This window comes from Papilio polytes, unplaced genomic scaffold (assembly GCF_000836215.1).
Source record: "Papilio polytes unplaced genomic scaffold, Ppol_1.0 DF820956.1, whole genome shotgun sequence".
Taxonomy (NCBI): Eukaryota; Metazoa; Arthropoda; class Insecta; order Lepidoptera; family Papilionidae; genus Papilio; species Papilio polytes.
In genome coordinates this window covers 935,797-957,942 of record NW_013528248.1, presented here as the reverse complement: position 1 = coordinate 957,942, position 22,146 = coordinate 935,797, and the positions used below count along the sequence as shown (strand labels likewise).

Here is a 22,146-nt window from a genome sequence, read left to right as displayed (position 1 = left end):
ATGTATCACTAGAAATTATTTATTCCGTTTTATTCTTTTACATCGGCTCTACAATGTCCAAATAACATTTTCTTTTATTTTGACACATTGATCATTCCCGTAAATAGTACATCAGTGGCAATATTTATTTATGTATAAAAATTACAATATTGTTTTACACAAACAAAATGTGTCAACCCTGACCTGTTCACCGTCTCGAGTCAGTTACAGGCACAAAAACGTCTCAACACTAGGCAACTGGTTTGGTGGCAGAAGAAAAAAGTCAGGCGTCGGCATGCGGCCATATTCACGTGTTAACGAGCCTTTGATGGATCGAGCTACAATATTATACCATGCACCTTACAAGTTACAACGTTGTTCCGACAAATAGCTATTGCTGTCAACTGTCAATTAACGATAGTGTTGCCAGTTTACTGTGTTTTAATGTATTTAATTACAGCACGGTTGGACTTTAAGATGAGCATGCCGTTTTTGGTGCAAATGTTGTTTAAAAAAAGAATTCTTCAATTAAAAACGTATTATACTTTTGATAGAGATAATGTTTTGTTTTTTATTGGAATATTTGCTATTTAACATTTTGTGTTTGACTTTGGAATTCGCAAGAACGCAGTAAATGTTATGGATTAAACGTAGATAGAATAGATATACTCGTAATCTGCAAAAAATATATTAAACGACTTTTAAGTCTTATAATGTTACTTTTAATTATAATATGTATTTAACTCGTATTATAAAATAATAAAATATTCTTAAACCTGCTCAGAAAAAAACACTCAGCCTCTTATTAAAGCGGTAAACTCTTTTAAATTGACCGTAATAAAAAAAGATTACAAAATCCGTGACAGGACGACAATAACCGATGGTTTCGATACACCAAAAGAACAGAATTGAATTCATGAATAAATCGCGTAAAGTTGTCGCGCGGTGTTATCAAGCCGACATAAAAGTTTTTTGCAACAGTCGAAAACCGATCGGGCGACACCGCCGACTGTTTATTTTATTTTTTTTTAATAAATTCGCATTTAATCGCCGATCCGCAATCGCGATCACGAAAATTGCTAGCGCTGAGCGAGAGATGGCGCTGATACGCGCTCTTTCACAATGTAATTTGTATAATTAAAGAAAATTGTGAAGGGATTGCAATCGGGGAGTCGCGACTTTGCGATATTATCGGACTCCGCGATAATTTATTAGTCATGAGTAAAAGCCGCGCTTACTCCAGGGTAAATGACAAACTAAATTAAAAACGAAAAATCTTTAATTTTAACTTGTTAAGAATTTAAAAATATTTACTTTGAAAGTTGAATATAGACATTTTTAAAGCTAACACCAATTATTGTAAATACACACAATTTTTTTTAGGACGTTATGCACAGAAAGTGGATATTTCTTTCTTTTTTTAATTTAATTTAATTTTTACCTTCCGAAAATTTTCACTTTCTCTAGCCATTGCTATTAGTACTAAATGTCTATGGTATTTAAGCTGATTTATCCATGCATACAAAGCTTCATTTCAATACAGTACAAGCCTAGACGAGGGATAAACATCGGATTTTTTCCCTCCAAAATGCGTCCAGCGCCAGTACCTCGCAGCAGAGATTTGAGAATTAGCATTTTTGTCGAATAACTCTGGCGCGTTGTCTCCCAGCGCACGATACGCCCCCGCTTGGAGTTTTTCAAACCTTTTGCTTCCGGATACGACTTTAAAATATTTCTATATCCCTTTCTCTTTGTCTATGGAAATTAACATGAATTTAATGACGTTTTTGACATTCCTATCTGCCACAATTTAAGTGACCGAATGTATGCAGTGGATATTTATAAAACCCTAAATGGCTGTAACATTCCCGTAACGCATAGGGTTATATAAAGACCATGGGCCTGTATGTGGCATGATCCTGGACGTTTACGTCGTTTTCAAGTGATCTTTATACTGCCGTTCTTCATTATTTCATCAATCTGGACGGTATAAATCGTCTGGGATAACTTTAACCGACACTGTCAATTGCGCCATAAATTTTCTTTAATAATCGGACGTTCATTTATCTTTACAAAGTGTTCAAAACTAAGAATGTATTTTTAACTCTATCTGTCACATTCTCTTTTAGACCTCATTATTACAGCAACTAATCCTATGCAGTAACTTCTATCATGGGTAAACTATTCATGGCAGTTCGTTTTAAACATGATTCATAGCATGTTCGATTCATTTTGAGATGCAAATAATAATAAATGTTTTTATAATAAAACAGTTCGGAGTATAACTAAAAAAACTTCATTAAGCATCAATAGATAACCTTTACAGACACGGGGAATTTACGAGTATACTATTTCCATATATCATAGTTATCTATTTCCATTCTATGAACAGTTTCGGTCAAATGGAGGTTTGTTTTGTTTACACGTTAATTACCAAAGGGTTCTTAAATCACACTAATAATATTCAAAATGAATAAATTACTAATTGGTATCTTCATTCTAGTTGAAATAAATTATTACATTATAAGGAAAATTGTATAAAGTTGTAATTATGACAAGATATGTTTTTTGCAATAAACGTCATCAAACTAAAGTTTCGTTTCTTTTTGTTATCTGTGGCATCATATTTTATAATCTATGGTTTCCTGGCTGTTGCCAAAGCGTTCTATTTTCAAAACAGAGCCGTTAATTCGGTTTAGGCTTAGATTAATAGCAGAGAAGCGAGCCAATCAAAAAACTAGCAAAACCGAAGCGTTCGCTTCTAAAAACCGTTGACCCTTTATCTCCACTCCACCAGTTCCCGCTCATTGGGCCAGAGCCGAATTTATGTCGCCGAGTAATCCGGACCCATTTGTATAGATAATTTTTATTATTGCCATCTCCTCGGAGCCGGCCGCACTCGATAACCGAACGAAAGAGTTCTAATGACGATTTAAATAAGGAAGATGTATTCCTTTCGGCTGTCGATAAATGTGGATTTGAATTTAAAAGGAATTTGTGAGAGGAATTCGAATTTTAAATAACGCTAGGGTTGCCCTCGCGGCTTTTAATCGGTTATCTGCGACGGTCGTTTGTTTCTTTCGTTTCATTCGGAAACGGGATAGCTAATGAGTGGAGCATGCATTAACATTATCTATTAATTATTACATGTTAATTACGACTTTTAACATGCTGTGGCAGTACGGCCGCCGGGCCTTTGCCGTAAGATTTACATACTTGAGAACGAAAGGCGTTCGAATACATGCTACCAACATTAAAAAAGTGTTTATCTTACAAATTCTTTCTGTATTTTTTAATACAATATATTGATTTATATATTCGAAATCGTACATAAGATTATTGCTTTTTTCTTCTATAGTCCATAGTTTATGGGTTAATAAAGTAAAAACTGGCAACACTAATATTATCATTATGATATCACAGGTTACGGTAAACTAGCAGTAGCATATGTTTTGAAGACGTTAACCATTGAACGTATTCGAGTGGTCCACATTAGATGTCATAACCCTGGCAGAACAAACTATGCGTGTAGTACTACACTATTTTTAACATGGCCACACGGAGTTTATCTGCCCCCGCTCTTATGTCTGCGCTTATCGGGACCGGTGCATTAGCCTTCGATAAAGCTGAGATAAGACAGATCGTCCGGCGCCACGCACCATTCCGATTGTACTCGCCTCATACCGATTAAACTCGATATAAAACAAAAAGAATCGATTCTCAAACGATAATGATGTCATGTGTACGCGTCGCTCTTACTCGCTTAATTGTGGATACCTATGTTATGTTCTGTGGTAGATAAAATTCTTTAGTCCCTCTAATGGTATGTTTATAATTATAGTACGAGAAACTGATATGGATTATTACGGATAGCATGTGGTAATATAACCTAAAAGGTTTATTGTTTTTCTTTTGTTTGTTATTTTAATTAAAAACTGTTCAAATTGTAACAGGCAGTAGTTATTTAAATTTTTGTAATATAAATGTCAATCTGATGAATATTTTTATACCAACATTATAAAAATGAAAGATTTGATTTGAACGAAATTAAAATATGAGGATATTTTAATTTCGTCTCAGTATTCGGCATAATAAAGAGCTAACTTAATATGAATATCATTATTTTGTTATATTTTAATATGATACACATAATTATTCAAGTCAGCGTAATTTGTTACATTATTTATCATGTTTTAACTGAAAGCCCTCGCTTTTATTACAAGGCGGTGAAAGACTTAAAATTTTGTCTATTCGACAAAATAGTGCGGTAATGAGCCTAATGATGCCATCACGGCGGCCATTTTGTAACGCCGTTTTGTTTCGGTAACGTTTTGTTTAGTCGCGTGTAATAACACGGAAAGGTTTAGAGATATTCCTGTTAGTGTCAACACAGCTTTAGTTTTTGTTGGGCGTTTAGCAAAAACGTTCCGTTAATGTTCGAGATAAAGTTGTGTACGCACTAGCGCATTGTCGTTAAAGTCGTTAAACCGTAGTTTCATAAATGTCGGACATAACATTTTCTTTGATATAAATTTAATTACATAGTAAACAAATTAAAAGGTTTTACAGTGAAACTTAATTTTTTAGTAATGGTAAAATTATATAAAATATTTTTACTAGCTTTCGCCCGCGACTTCGATCGCGTAAAATTAAACAAAAACAAAAGTGAACAGCCTATATATTACTCATAGCTATCCTCTACATCTATACCAAATTTCATCGAAATCCGTACAGCCGTTGTGACTACAAACTTCCATCCATCTATCTAAACTTTCGCATTTATGATATCAGTAAGATTAATATGGATTAATAAGATGAACCAAAAACTTTTATGGGACGTTCGGGCTTAGGGTACTGTATCACAGTGTTCGGTTAAAAATTTAAATTGCTTAAGAAATAAAAGAGTATCTTATCAGCGACCATCATAAAACATTGCTGTAAAACAATCGAAACATGAACGTAAACTTGTAAAGAAGTTTGAGGGAACAATACATTTAAAATAAGAACATAAAGACGGGGACACACGTAGCGTCCCGCGGCTGCGAGCGCGGGTAGCGCGGGGCAAAGCGGGCGGGTCGGGGCGGGGGCGCGAGCGATCCGGATCGAGCTATCAGCATCTCAGTTTGTTCTCACATCATTACCCGCGCCGACGGCTACAAATTTACATCCAACACAATGGCTATCCGCCATCGAGGCATCATTAAGGTGATTCCGATAGCGCCGGCGCCCCGGACGACTCGAACGACGTAAATCACTTTTTGCCCCTGAACCAAAATAACCTTAATGCCATTGACGTACGGGTCAAATTTCATTATCTCCACCCGACCGTTACGTACAATATCCGTTACTGCAGCAATGACATAATGTCGTAAAAGACGACAACTCGTAAACTGACATTGGACTCTAAAAAGAGTTCTTTAAGGTTGGATTTAGATTGTTTTATATGGCGAGGAACAGAGACGGTTTGAAAGGATCAGTCTAAGCCAAAGCTTCAGGCTATCGCGCTAGAATGGAACTTATAATAGAGGTGATTGTGGAAAATTGGTAAGAAAAAGGTACTTTGGGGTAATGCTTTGGTTTTTACATTGACCAATAAAGTCATTTGAAATAATTTTCACCCAACTTTTTATTTGATTAAATTTAATTAAATGTCCTGTTTTTTATGTCTGCTCTTTTGTTATTGACTTAAATAAGCCAATTTGTCTGTAGCTCTGATATTTATAGTTTCGTCTTTTTAACAAGAACTTAGGATTTGGTTCTGAACATTTTAGTCTTTACTATGAGTACAGGTTTACTGACTAACTGCACTAAATTTAAAACTTAAATGTATGTAAACAAGCAATCAAATGACTATAGTTGATATAAATAGGGTCTCATCAAAAAAGGGTCGCATAATTTATGAAGGTTTTTAAACAAAAGCTGCGGCCGCCGCTTTGCATACAATGTGCGGTGACGCGCGCTTCGGTACCTTGATGACGCGCGTTTATCGTCGCATCACGCGATCTGGCCCTTATTTGTTTGGTGCTTTATTCATCACCTGTTTGCTCGACTTCATGTATACAGTAGAAGTGCCCTTTTTATATAATTTTTAAAGTATAGAATAAATTTTGTTTATGCACATGTGTAATTACGATTGGCTCTGATCTTACGATATTTTCTGAAGCATATTTACAATGACTTTGTTATAAATGACAAAATTGGTATTTTAATTAATGTAGTATTAAATGTTCGTTATCAATTAATATAGTGGTCAATAAAATTTGATGATCGTAATAAAAATTGATCGTAACTAACAAAAGTTAATCTCCAAATAGATAACAAACTGTTAATTAAAAATGCATCAGTACGCAATAGTATCAAAAACAAACATTTGCATAACAATAGTGTTGTTATTAAAACAATCAAAACATGATTATCTGTATATCGATATCGCATCGCAGGCACTAGACCGTATCGATTCGATGACGAAAATCGCGAGCGGAAACAATCCGTGCCCTATTCTGATGTACGGAGATAAGTGAGAACATGGCAGGCTCCGCAAAAATACTCGAGATAACCCCCCGATCGCATCTGTAAACAATGGCAGCTGTATCCACGCTCTCATTAGCCAGCCTTGTCGAGATACGCGCGCTCCCCGCGATCGCAGCGCTCGCGGGAAATTGCGCAATTCCGCGGGAATCGAATGAATCGATACTAGATTCTTTATCGGTTCGTTCGCATCACTGTGTCCTGCCTATGTAATTGACCATTTGTTTTCTTGTTTTATTACATTGAAAGTGATGTTTGGTATTTTATTCGATGTTTCACATTCCTATTTTGTAGAGTTTTTTAGCGTAATGATTTTGTAGTGTAAATCTGTAAAACATACGCTAATTTACTTGTTTTAATGTTCACAACATGTTGAAAATATTATTTATTTAGTACTAATTACATTTTAATATTAATAGTATTTTTGTAACGTGTTACCTAAGTTATAGAGCACAAGGATTTACATGGTACGTGTTATTGCATGTAAAGCAGTATCGTAACCAACAGCTCGTCGATATCAGCACTGTCTCAGCGGGTAGCGCAGCGCCAATAAACCGAGACGTCGGTTAACAAATCGCCCACAAATCTTCACCGGCGACCGCGCATACCTTGCATAAATATCTTAGCACGCGCCCAAGACGGACTGCCTTATAAATCTGCACTAACGTACACTAGTCAATAGTTCATAGAAATATGACCTTTGTGTACATAGATATTGAGAGTCTAATGGTTATTACGTATATTGGTGTTTCATCGACTTGTTAAAAGCGTAACAATATTTCTAATGATAATTAAGGATGTCGATGAGTTATCGTATCGATATCGTTTCGCATCACTACATTTGAAATTATTGCAAATTATAGTTTGTACAAGCAAATGTTCTAAATCAGATCGCAGCTGGAGAAGGCAAAGTCGCCGTAAAGGATATGACATTGTTGACAGGTCGCGTTGCGTCGTATCGCTTCGAGTGTTCGATTCGGCGTCCGCGAACATCGCGATCGCCTCGCGCGATATCACTGAATGACAATAAGCGGCCGATGTCGGCGATACGAATGTGCTCGCTTTTTACTCGATTCTAGATTGTATTGTGTTATGAATCGATATTTATTTCGGTTGTCGTGTTTTTTCTTGTGCGCATTTTATGTATTTTGTTTACTGTTTGGGAACGCATGTAGTTCGGCGGCGTCACTTTGTACTCGATTAATGGCGCATTCTTCGGTAAGGCTGGAGGCTATTTGTGGAGGGAATTTAAAACGCGTTCCGTCGTTAAGGATGCCCGCTGGATGTCCGCGACCGCACAATGAGTGCGCACGAAATATTACCTTATAATGGTGTCTAGCCGGCGTCGACCGCCTGTGCAGTGTGCCGCTACCAACTTACCTGCAACGAACATTAAATGACAATAAATATCCGCTATACAAATATTCAATACCGTTTAAAGAATATATTTTAATATTTAACCCGTATTGTAAGAATTTGCAGTTATAGTTTCACCGCCCGCCCTAGCTACGTAAAAAAACTTATGCATAATTTGTCATGTAGATTCAAAAACATTTAAAAAACATAAAGACGAGACATAGTGAAGAAAATTCACTGGTACACAAATAATCTTACTAATATTATAAATGCGAAAGTTTAGAAGGATGGTTGGATGGATGGATGTTTGTTAGCGTTTGTAGCCTAAACGGCTGAACGGATCTCCATGAAATTTGGTACAGGTTTAGAGCATAGTCTGGAAGAACACATAGGCTACTTTTTATCCCGGGATAAGTTACGGTTCCCGTGGGATTCATTAATTTAGTTTTTCAATGTTTACTCGATCATTCTGCAACGGTTCAACATATCTTATTGAAATTTGGCATAGATATAAAACAAAGTCTGGAGTACACATGGGATAAGCTTCATCCCCGAGAAATGTCCGGTTGCCAAGGAATACGTAGCTTTTTTAATTTATATAGTTCGTATGTTTTCTAATACCACGCTGACGAAGTTGCGGGCAACAGCTCGTTTAAACATAATTAATTAGGTTGACATGTGATTTTGAGGATTTATCAATAGATGGCGTTAGTGAGATTATATTAAAATGTTTTAAGTGTCAACTATGGTACCTCTAAATAGTTTTTGAATCTCTTTGTAAATATTATTTTATTTTCGCTTGACAGTTTAGAGGATTATAACTTAGAAGAACATATTGGATGATGTGCAAGTATTGATCAAGTTACGATTATAAACATTTGTTGACACAATATGGGATCTAACTTTTAGATACTAACACAAGATGAGATGTTGTAAAAATGACAGCTTTACGTTAGTGGGACTAAAATCGGCAGCCGGCCAACAGACGGGAACTTATCCGGCTCTAGTACTTTTTATCAGTCAATTTATAGTTAGCCATAAAACGCCTGATATACAATGAAATATCTTTAGTTATCAAGATTTTTAGATCTTATGTTTCAACAGAAAAAAATATTAATGAAATGTTCTAAATCATTTGTATAAATCTATCTTGAGTATCTATACTATTATAATAAAGCGTAAACAAACACTTCTTTGTTGGCTAAGATGTTAGCAATTACAGCATATTTTTGAATAATTCTTTCTTTTAATAAAAAGCCCTACTACTTTAGACGTCACGCTTTAGACTATATATTTTCAAGCCATTAAACTAAGGCGGTAAATACTTTGGATAAAAACCCTATGTGAGAAAGAGACCATAACTTGCTGCCAACATCATGAAAGCAAGATTGCTAATAAGGTTTGTCGTGTCATGTCATTTTGACATTTGCTATTGATAATTTGACAAAAGTAACCGATAACATAAAATAATTTATAATTTTATGCGGATGAAGCCGCACGGGAACAGCTAGTTATTAATAAGTAAGTAGAGCAAGTTATCAAGTTACATGTTAGTTAACTTGTTCGCGTGATGCGGAACTCTCAGCCGAGTGCGGGCGACATTATCATAGACCAGTCCATTCAGAGGGTGCTCAAACGACGATGGTCGATTAAGACGCGTATTCATTGCATTACAAGTTTACTGTCAGTTTCCACTGGTTAACACTGACATATAATAATTATCTCAGCTTTATTCAATAAATGAGGGAGATGACAATACATTTATTGCATTTTTCGCCAGTGAAATCATAACACAAAATATGAAACAATTTTGGCGCTAAAAGTTGACATTCCGCCGCATCGTCCGTAGCGTGACACCGAGTGACACGTTATCACGTGCCATCACGTCACGTGTCACGAGGGCGTGCTAGCGTGCCGTGTGTGTACGCACGACTGTCACGCTGCTTATTAATAAATGACCCGGTAGATGCGTGCTTACAACTTGTGCGTGCACGTAAAGTAATTATGTGAATTGTTTAACGAAAGTAATAGATAGCGGAAGTGAAGTTTTTTTAGTTCGTGCGGTCATGACCCATTTAGATTCAGGTGTTCTGCGTTTTTACTTCAAAACCTTGTAAGTGGGAAAGAATGTTCCTGAGGGTTTATCACGAATGTTTGTGATATTGATGACGTAAGATCGTTATACAATCAAGATTTGTACATCAAATATAAAGTACACCAATAAATCACGTAAATTATGTCGTTTACATTACGAATACCTTCTCGCAAATGATACGCAAATATTCGTCATAGTTTCTAATGTTTTGGATAAATAACTTGACATTAAAATGTCAAAACTAAACAAGAAAATTCTACATTTTACTCTGCTATTCTGTTAGAAGCTTTGTTACTCAGTATTTTCATAAGGCTGCACCTTCGCTAGTAAATTAAGACGGTGTCTGATAGCGGTCCATAAATCTGCTCTATCGGTCAATAGGCGATCGGGATCTACCCCCTACCCCCCAGCCGGTGCATCTGTAAGGTATGTTTCGCCGCTATGACACCAGATGTCGTTAGTAGATAGCCGTGTTTCGTTTAGTTGGAAACAAATTAGAGTACAGGCGTGTTTTACTGTGTATGCATGAAAATATCCGGTTGATACTATCGGGTAAGGATTATGTTAGGTGACTTGGTACTGAGAGACCTGGGAGCAAACGCAAGATGGCGGCCAATGCATTTTTTACACAGCTTCTTAAAGACATAACACTAAAAATTATTTTGAATGAAATCCTTTCTATTATAGTAAACTATCTGTTACTCGGAAGTCGCCGTGAAATTAAAAAATAACTAAAAGCCTATGTTACTTACTGATAACGTAGTTTTTGAATGGTGAAAGAATTTTTCAATTTCGGCCAGTATATAACTTTAAACTGTCGTGTACAATTATAATGTTCGTAAGATACGGGTTTCGGCCAGTAGTTTTTGAGTTATTTCATACATACAGAAATACAAATCTTTTATTTTTGTAACATTAGTATAGATTACCCGGAACAAACGCGGCTTGCGGGCAGACAGACAGAAAAAAAATAGTAAAATGCGATTTTTGGATATCAGCAACGCAAATACCTTCCAGAAATCTGGATTTTACCTTTTGATAATTCAGGCACTCCGATTTTATTATCTTTATAGATAAAAAATTATAAATAATTTTAAGGTAGTAAAAGCTTAGTTTCAGTCTGGTATTGTATGATACCACGTATTCCGCGGTCTGTGTGGTGATAGGCAAATATGTTTAGACCGCGTGGGTTTTATCACGGCAGTCTGAGGCTACTAAACCTTCGTACTGACGTAGGCGGCTCTACGTAAAAAATTCTATAGCAAAAGTTATGCATACAGTAATATTTTGCATTGTTATTTATTATTCTTGATACAAGATAATAATATCTTTTATAAATAATATGGTTGTGTATATTTATATCTGAAATAATCAACAAAATAATTATAGTCAGAAGACAAAAGACAATCGTGAACTGAAAACTATGTTTTGTCTGTGGATTTTGTGTGTCAGAGTCGTCTAGTCTTTGGTAAATTTACGTCCTCGATTGTCAAAGAATAAACAAAGCAATAAACTATTTAAACCCTTTGCTAAGAATAGAAATAATCATTGTGCTTTTAAAAGCGTCTATAAGATGTGCATTATCTTGCATCAGAACTATGAAGGCGCGGGGAGGCGCGGGAAGGCGCGGCAGGGAATCACTCAAACAGATAAACGGACGAACGGCGCTATCGCTAATGTGTGCCGGCTAATCGATTCGCAGGCCCCCGCTTATCGCACGGTAAATATAAAACTGAAAGCTGCCTTATCGAGACTTTTGAGGGGACGCAGTCCCACGTTACGATACGATACGATACGCAAGTCTATGAATGGTATAAATACCCGTTTACTAACGGCATGATTTTTATAAATCACTATGGTTTTCCCGTTTATGTTCTAGATAATAAAATGTATGTCATACATTTTTGTACATTTCAATAGTGGAAATCTATAATACAAGTTACACATTAATTTTAATTACTGAGTTATTTAATTTAAGAGTATATTAATGACAGAAAAGTGTAGAAGACTTAGGACCTGTCCCACCACTGGCTGATAGAGGCTCAGATAGCTTAAAAATGACGTCACTGTCAGATAAGGGAACAATCTGATATTTCCATCACATATTTTACACGTTCGATTGTTATTACTCAATTTAGAATTTAGTTGGATAGACCCTTAACGTTATTTTCAATTCACTTCAGAAAGGTTATAATGAAAACGCGCTCTAATAAAACAACTCGTTCAAATCACTTTATTTCCATCATATCTGTCGGACAATTTATTGCCTAATTACTAAGACCTTATAGTTCTAGATTTATTATTTAAACACGAGGTTGGTCCGCCATTTTTATTGGTTCAGATAAGGTTAATGCTAAATGGACAGGTAAATGGTTCTAAGTGATGTTACTCGCGCTATGTTACTTTGATGAATGTTTGTCTTAATGACGAAGATACTATCGGAACTTTAGTATGCTGTGAATTAGCTACTTGCATTTAGAATTAAGATGGAAGTCTAAGCCTTTTACTTTTGCTTGTGTTCGAATATGGAAGGTTTCCATTTTTGTAGTAGATATATGCGACGAACGTTTCAAACATCATATGCAAGTTTTTTTTTGTTAATCTTACTTATTTTATAGTTCAGCCTAAACTGTTGAACGGATCTCTATGAAATTTGGCATAGACGTAGAGAATCATCTGAAAGAACATATAAGCTATTTACTTTTTATTTTTTAATTCCACATGGACGGAGTCGCGGGCGAAAGCTAGTTTACAATAATTATGACTATCACATTTAAAGACTGAACGCCGAATGTTTCGATATTGTTCGAATATAAAATATTTCGGTTCCTTTTACAATACGTCAGATATAAGAGTAAATGCTAACGTTTAAACTAAATACACGCTGTCACATAATAAATCCGTTTGAATATTAAACCGTGAGTGTAAATAACTTTAGTCTAAGGACTAGTCCCACCAAATTGTTAATTGTCTGATAACAATCTAACGTGTGATATGTGATGGAAATATCGGATTTTCGCCTCTATCAGCCAATGGTGGGACAGCCCCTAACTCTTTCTGATTAACTCCTAAAATTGACTTAACCTTTTGTGTGTAGCGGAGTTTGTGTGCGAAATAAAAGTGTCCATTCCCGTCGCGGCGCGGCGCTGGTGTGCCGCGTGTGGGCTCGCGATAACGCACTCTGATGGATGCAGTGTGGAGATAAAACGCCTTTTCACTCCAGCGAGCTTCAACGTAAACACTTCGTAACACACTTTGTTAATATTGTTAAACAAAAGAAACTTTAAATAAGGTATACAAGTACTGTAAGAGAATAGATGACTATGACAAGGTAAATGACGTATTAACAATGTCATAACAAGGAAATGGTGACTTAATAAAATTACAAGAGTTCCCTTCATCTTTCTATTTATCCTACTCCCGTAGTGGCGCAACAGGTTTTTGTCCTCCACATAACTCATCCTCCACACTCCACACTCATCAGACGAAACACGGCATTGGTTCCATTTCACGCCTGTCTTCTGTGTGGTCGTGGTATTACACCGGGCGTGCCGGCCCATTCGTGCTAAGATGTTAAAGCGGGCACTACCACTGTTAAATCATGTCACCTTTCACGCAATCCATCCATCTCTTTTAGTGTTGCCATAAAAAACGATGGTTTTTTCTACAAAACAATTAATTCAAGACAGAGATATTTTAAAAGATGAATAAAAGTTTAATTTTTGATATTAAAAAAACGTAGTATATTGTTATAGAGTGCATCAATAAGGCGCATGGAGAAATAAACGGGGCGAGTGTTGTGCAGAGATAGCGGCGCCCACCCCAGCCGTGCATGCACAAGATAACGCGCCTTCGACCAACACTTCTACGCCTAGCGCCTACATCCCTTAGTACCACATACCTACAATTCTTTTATTTAAAACAACCCTTGCTGAAATGGCATTTAACATTTTTTAGAGCGGATATTAAAAATTCTTACAACATAAAAAACCTACGTTATCAGTTAGTCACATAGGCTTTGCCTGTTTTACTATTTTTTATACCTCGTGGACGAAGTCGCAAGCAACATCTAGTTTTAACTAAAATATAAATGCGAAAGCTTAGATGGATGGATTTTTGTAAAATGGTATCTACAGAATCTATGGATTTCAATGATATTTGGCACAGTTGTAGAACATAGCCTAAAAGAACTCATAGGCTATTTTAGTTATTTTTCCGAGCTGCCAGAGTCGAGGGCAAAAGCTAGTATATAAATAAAAGATCTGAGATATTCCTGTACACAGTTTCTCATAGTGTGACGTCGGCGATAACTAACACATATCTACGTACGAGGCGATTTAAATCATACACCAATTTTCTTTAGCGACTCGCCAATATCTCTGAAAGCACTCCCGCTTATCTGAGGCGGCGTAATCTCGCTTTAAGGGCGTTCACACACGAGATACTGCAGACTCGGCGTTAAGTGCCGTTAGTGCCGTGGTGCCGTAGTGCCGTGGGGCCGTGGGGCCGTGATGCCGTGGTGCCGAGATGCCGTGAGGGACGGCTAATCTAGCTCCTGATAAACATTGGATGAGGCAATTAAATGTACAGCTTTTAAGATATCAATTTTAAGTGCTAGTTAATATGATAGACTGATAAATGTACATTACAAGAGGTTTGATTATAATTAACTATTACGTCTGCAAACTGAATGTGAAGAGCTGATGCTCAATTTTACGTTACCTCTTCTTGTATTACGTGCTTCTTGGAATAGCAAATCTAAAGAAACGTAAATCAAGATGACGGAAACAGACACTTAGATAGTTAACTCTAAGTATATATTTAAAAGGTGACATGTTCAAAAAGGGAGTGATGACTGAGATGACGTACGATAGAGTTATGTGGAGGACAAAAACCTGTTGTGCCGACCCTACGGGAGTAGGATAAGGAGATGATGATGAAGTATAATTATAAAAAACAAGCTTTCGCTCTCGACTCCGTCCGCAATTAAATAACAAAAGTAAGAAAATACAACCCGAAAACTGTTTCTACAAAGGTAAAGGTTTCAAAATAAATGCTAATATTTATTTAAAAAAAAAAAATTGGATCGCGAAACCGTAAGGGTGGGATTTAAAAAAAAAGAAAATGAAATAGCCTGTGTTCTTCCAGGCTATCCTCTACATCTATGCCAAATTTCATCGCGATCCGTTCAGCAGTTTAGGCTACAAACTCTAACAAACATCCATCTAAACTTTCGCATTCATAATATTAGTAAGATAAACAAATAAAGCTGGTTAACTTAGGGGTAGTATATACCAGATAGTCCTTAAATTGCAACGTAATATTGTTTAGTGTGCAGTCGCCTTAACGCTATAATGGCAAAGTGATTCATTTGTCTCACGACTATCCGAATGTTTTAAGCTTATCCGCAGATAGCAGTGGATGGAGACGAAATAAATGTCCCCCCCGGCAAGCACCTATCTCCACAGATAGTGGATAGCGGTCCATTAGGTTCTACCCGTGTGGGAGTCTGGTAATTAATACTCAAATTTATTACTACATACACTTATCAAAATTTTCAGCCAATATGGCGATATCTTATTGTTTAATGCGAGCTTGAAAGTTTGATTTACCTTATTGTACTTAGTTTACGATTAATAGATTATTAGTAAAAGCTCTGAGTCCGTGTATATCAGCCCTTAGTAACTAAGTTCAAAATAGGTATATAAGCTTTGATATAACTAATATTGCTTCATTAAAAATGGGAAAGTTTAGATGGATAGAGTTTGTAGCCTAAACCACCGAATATATCTCTATGCAATTTGACATAGATGTAGAGGATAGTCTGGAGGAATACTGAAAGAGACGAGCTTGCACGGGGAGGAACGCGCGAATAAAATAAATAAGAAGAAAACCAAAACTAGGTTTATTGCATCGCTAACAAATACATAGGCTGTTTTTTTTTTAATTCCACGCGGCCAGAATCGCGGTTGAAATCTCGTATTCTATACCTTAAACTATAATTTAGAATATTTATTTATAAAACAACTAACAATTAACTATTTCGAGTGCTATACTTATGTATGTTATTGGTATCTGTTAAGTAAGTAATACAAGAGCAAGTTGAGACGTGCAACGAATAGGGCGTGTGTGATAACGCGCGGTAATGCGGCACTCGGGCGATATTCAAGCGAAATTCGCGCGACATTAGACGTAACAACACAACACTTTAATTACAACTGCATCTAAACAGTATTAGTTGAAATGGCCTGTGTGGTGCTAAGATTAGGAGCGGAAGCGATTTTGTCAGAATTTTAAGTGACTTTACTTAATTAATGACATGCTTGCAATAATCTTCATTTTTGTATTTTTTTGGTAGTGAACATCCACAGTTTTAGCTTACATTTTATTTTGGACCGCAGAACCACCGGCCCATTAGCTCAGTTGGTTAGAGCGTCGTGCTAATAACGCGAAGGTCGCGGGTTCGATCCCCTCATGGGCCATAAACTTTTTTCTTAATCATTTATTATTTATTTGCATCATTTTCTTTTAAAATTTTAATTAAACTTAGCACACATAAAAGATCATATACCTAGTAGACTTGATAGTGTTAATCTATGCTATTATAATAAAGCGTAAACACACACGTCTTTGTTGCCTAAAATGTCAGCAATTACATAATATTTTTGAATAACTCTGTTTTTAATAAAAATCCCTACACTTACGTCACGCTTTAGGCTACATATTTTCACGCCATTAAACTTAGGAGGAAATATTTTGGATAAAAACCCTAATGCGGGATAGAGACCATAAGTTGCTGACAACATCAAGTAAGCAAGATTGCCAAGGTTTGTCATGTCATGTCATTGTGACATTTGCTATTGATAATTTGACAAGTGTAAACAATACAATAAAATTTTCATAATTTCATGCGGATGAAGTCGCGCGAGGACAGTTAGTTAGTTATAAAATGTCTCACAAAAGTTTAAATTATTTAATACAACAAACCTCTTTGAACATTGAAAACTTCATTTCATTTGTTTTCGTATGATTTATGTCAATTATTTTTTTCCGTCAAATCGCTTTTCACTTATGCCTTACGAAAGTCTTGAACAAGTTTGGACAGTCTTGTATTGGATGTTGAGAAGTTCGGCGTATCGCCTCGCACTGCATTGTAATATTGGGCGCTACTTGCACATATCTAACTTAAATTACTTACGGACGTTAAACAAATGTTATTACTGAAATTCTAATTTGAAATACAATTATTTATGCTTGTAATTAAACTCTTTTTTAACTTATTTTCTTCGGTGTTGTATCTTGAAGTTATTTTCAAGTCTTTTCTAATGTGTCCAACAACTAAATAGTGATTTCAGAATCTTTTCAATACAAACAATAACATATCTTCTTCATCTTTAGTAATATTATAAAGAAGAAAAATTTGGATTTTTGTATATACTGAAATATGTCAAAAACTACTGGACCGACTTCAAAAATTGTTTTACTATTAAAAAGCTACGTTATCAGTGTGTATAGGCTTTATTTTTTTCTACTTTTTGTTCCTCGTGGACAAATTCGGTAGCAACAGCTAGTAATATATAGATAAGGGTTAGTATACACTAAATTTGTTATAAACGTTTTTACAAAACCACACTACGGAATGGAAGTATATAATAAAATACACAGTATATTGGAAATACAATCTGCAAGGTAAAGTTGGGGAGTATCTGCACGGAATATATCACGCCACTATCTCAACGGAGCCGGCACAGAGGGAAAGTTGCAGCGAGCGATAGAGCCTTATCGGTGCTACTGAAAATTTTAAACTTACACAACACGCTGCCTGAAAGCCTTAAACTGTTTAAAATTATAGTTAAGTGTAAGAATAATGAAAAAAATGAGTTAATAATTTCGCTTGAAATAAATATCTTAGAATAATAAACAGAAAGTAACTTATTTGTTATAATGTAACAATACGTTTTTGCTTAAAAACAGTTTAACATTTCATCTCTATATTAATTTTAACTTTATCTTTCAAGTTCATTATATTTTTAGAACAAGAACACAGTTTTAATAATACCTAATGTTTGCAAATTTTACTCAAAATAAATTAGAGAATTTTAGAAACATTTCTATGACCCAGTATCACAGATGCTTCTACTAAGCAAACTGAACATAAATGGAGTGGAAGTCGGCAATCCCTGCGGTTATAGGTCACCGCAACATCATTAAAAGGTGAGTAAAAAAAAAAACAACGAAGGGCAATCATTGAAGTTCTAAATTTAGGTTTTTTAGAACATGTTTTGTTTGAAATATTTGGTGACTTTAAATTAAAATTCAATCTTACTAATGTTATAAATGCGATTGTTTGGATGTTTGTTAGAGTTTGCCTACACTGCTCATATAGATGATAGTCTGGAAGAATACATAGGCTACTTAATTTTTTTAACTACACGCAGACGGAGTCGCTAGAAAAAGTTAGCCTTAAAAATGTTTACATCATTTTAAACATATTATGTAAAGAGTATCGTATCGTAGACTGGTTTTCCTCTTAGCCCTACGATGAGTTCGAGGATAGTCCAGACGTTAAAATGTAACTACCTTGTACTCGAACAGTATAAAACCCTCAAGATACAGGTCTAGCATAGTGTAAAGGTGTTGGCATTTTAGGAAAGTGATTTAAGAAGTATTTACACATCGATAAAACGCCGGAAAACGACGCGGTTACATATAAAATCCGATCTCATGACCGGTTTAAAGCCTAAAAACATGAAACCCTACCCTTTTGGATTCCGATACCGATCTCAGGAAACATATCGGCGTAAGTCGAGAATAAATAAGTGCGGAAGTGTTAGGGCGGGCGGGGTGTAGCTGGGCGTTAGCCGCACTGGTCTTCCGGTCGCCCTGCATCGCTGATAACGGCCGTTACCCGCCGTTGGCGACCGTTAGCGGGTGTAACGACGCCGTTACAGGAGGCCTGCTTCCGTTGGCCCTTGTATGATACAGTTCACGCCGATAAATAACCGATACAAATAAATACACTTACTGGATTAGCTCAAGTACATTTTATATTTGAAATAACATAAAAATTACTAATAACTTGTAATAGATAAATGTTATTGTTTTCATATAGAAGACGCTATTTAAACTGATCTCAGTATTTATGGTAGTTTTTTTAACCTTAGAAAAAATTAAAAAAGCTACTTACTATTAACTATTACATATAATAAAAAAAAATATTTAAAAAAAATGTACACATCATTAACATTTATAAACAAGAAAACAAATGAACAAACAAAACACTAATGAAACCATAAAAAAATAAACACGTGCGAAATAGAACTACAGAGTGAATGCTAGAAGATAAAAATGGCCGGTATCTGTGGCCATTAGTGTGCGCACCTGACTCGATATATTCAATTAGAGACGGGCAGGGCGGGCGGCAGGGCGGGGGCGGCGATGCTATCTCGTGATAGTTTCACACAAGGGTAGTACACTGGTCTTCAAACGCACAATATAAAGACAGCACTGCTCTTAACCAAAAATACATTCGACTATCGTTAATCTAAAAGACTATTTACGCAATGTTTTGTATCACGTATTAGACAACTTATTTAATTGATACTGTCGCTTTTAACTCACAGCAATACTTCTCGTCAAGACTTAGGATGCGCGCCAAATCTATCCATACTTCTAGTGACATTGACAGCTAGGCTGACGTTTATGCCGATAATCTAGAGTTGCGCCAATTCTATAGCACGGTACTAATTTTATTCCTAACACACGATATCATAAATCGAATGATTAAAGGAACAATTTTTAAATACGTGTTCAAGCTTCAACCTAGATGTCTCACTGTACTACCCTATTGTGAAACTAGGGCGGGCGACCCGCGCGTCTTTTTACTATAACTTTTACACTCTATGTGTGTTGTCGACTTTTTTATTGTTTAATGTACCTATACACAGTTTCTTTTAGAACAGAATTAACATTTACATGATGTATTAGGTATAATACGAAAGTTTACTTACATCTTAATAAACTTCCAAATCCTGCTTTTACATAGATATGAATACGAACGAACAATACGAATTATTGTCCTAAGTAATGTGAAGCATTCATTACAAGTCGAAATGGCTAACATATATAAAACTAATTAAGTGTAAAAAATTAAGAAGCTACTTTAATCGTTTCTTGTGATTTAATTCACATCTACAGTTTGCTAAACAAGTTTTCCAGTCTTGTAACTTTAGGGAGTGTCTCGACCGGTAGTTATATATTAGGAACTATCACCGTCAGACTACCTACTCCAAACGTGTCTACACACTGCCCTTTGATACTGAGGAAACTGAGAAACGTTGTAGTTCTAGTCCCATAGAGAACTATGCCTTAGATCTAAGCCAAATTCATCAAGATCCATTCAACCATTTAGACGGCAAACTCTTACAAATATAGATCGACGTAAACTGTCGTATTTGTAATAAGAGTCAGGTCATTTGACTTACTTTTGAGCCAAGGAGTGTACGAAAGCAATCCCGAAGGTCAAAAGAAAACAAAATAAACAATAAACAAAGGAATGAGAGTAGAGCGTTGCGCTATCGCGGGTCACAACAGTCAGTTCAGTCATTCAGTCGTTCATTCGCCCAGTCATTCAGTCGCTCAGTCTGTGACGTGAGCGTAGTGTTGTGCAAACGTCGTTACAGCTTACGGCCTGCGGACTGCTAAATAAATCGTTAGCACCGCGTGAGCCGCTGCTGTGATACGGCACGTAGCTACACAGATCTACATTCACTGGATACGCCAGGGGTAAAAATGTTGCTTTTTAAGACGCACTTGACATTTTAAAATTTAGCATATTTAACTATAACAGAAAACATTACTAACCGACCGATGGCACGAAAGCTTATTTAAATACTGGTTAAGTCTAGTTAGACTGAACTAAACTTATATGGCCGTCTAAAATAATACTTTTCTGACAGTAGGATAAAAAATATTTTATTTTTAAACAAATGAACGATTATGTATATCAAATATTTTAAGACCTTTTTATTAATTCTATAATCTATGTAATTAGGCTATTCTAGTTAAGTGTATCGCCATCGATACAGATAGCAAAAAAAATAATGCGGAGAATTATTAGTGTTTTTCGTATTGAATGAAATCAAAGCTTTATTGCGCAACTTCCCCTACTTGTTATATGTAGACAGAACAGCACAAGTTTGTATTGCAGCGAAATATAAATTACAAATAGAATAACAGTACTTTGGTCTACTATAGGTAAATGTAATATATTTAAAACAGATACTTACGGCAAGTTTGTTCGTTTATACTTATGACTGTTGCATTGCTATGCTTATAGGGTTTCATCATCATCATCATCACCAGCTCACTATACGTCCCCACCGAGGGGCTCGGAGTCTACCCTAAGTTAGGGTGACTAGGCCATAGTCAACCACGATGGCCCACTGCGGGTTGGTTGACTTCACACATATCTTTGAATTTCTTCACCGATATGTGCAGGCATCACGATGTTTTCCTTCACCGTAAGAACGTCGGGTAAATTATGTACATATGAAAATTCGAAAAAACGAAATTCACATTGGTACATGGCGGGATTCGAACCAAAGACCTGTAGATTACAAGTCAAGTGCTTAAACCATTGAGCCACCGACGCTCTTTTAGGGTTTAGCTAGTGACAAATATAGATTAGAAAATTTTATAAAACCTTTGAAAATACTAGCTTTCGCTCCCGGCTCCGTACGCTGAATTAAAAAAAAAACTTATTTAGTAGCCCATGTGTTCATCCAGACTATGTTATCCGTTCAGCAGGTTGGGTTACAAACTGTAACAAACATCCATCCATCCATCTAAACTTTCGCATTTATAATATTAGCATGATTAAAAAGACTACCTTTCGCACACGATTGTTTACGCAAAATTAAAAAATAAAACTGAATTAGTAACCTACGTGTTATTCCTAAGTTTAGTAAGATTTAAGAATATCTAGTAAATCGTTGTGTAGAATTTAATATTCTTTATAACATACCCATTTTTTATTTTAAAATTTTATAACAGTGCTATAAAAGCTTCCACTAGTTAGGTAATGTCGATAAGACAGCGCACTATCGCGTACACCCCTTATCTATTATAATTATAACTACCCACGTCAATGCACACCTCCCACCCCCAGGAGACAGTTACACTTTGTA

The 22,146-nt window shown here is 35.9% G+C and overlaps 1 protein-coding gene and 1 non-coding gene across 2 annotated transcripts in view; one reads left to right on the top strand and one right to left on the bottom strand.

Annotated features, from left to right (window-relative positions):
* LOC106109948 (zinc finger protein ush) overlaps nucleotides 1-22,146 on the bottom strand; it is a 68,814-nt gene that overhangs the window by 10,428 nt on the left and 36,240 nt on the right. The window lies entirely within an intron of this gene.
* Nucleotides 16,367-16,440, top strand: Trnai-aau. Its single transcript has one exon. It is a non-coding gene; the product is annotated as a tRNA-Ile (tRNA).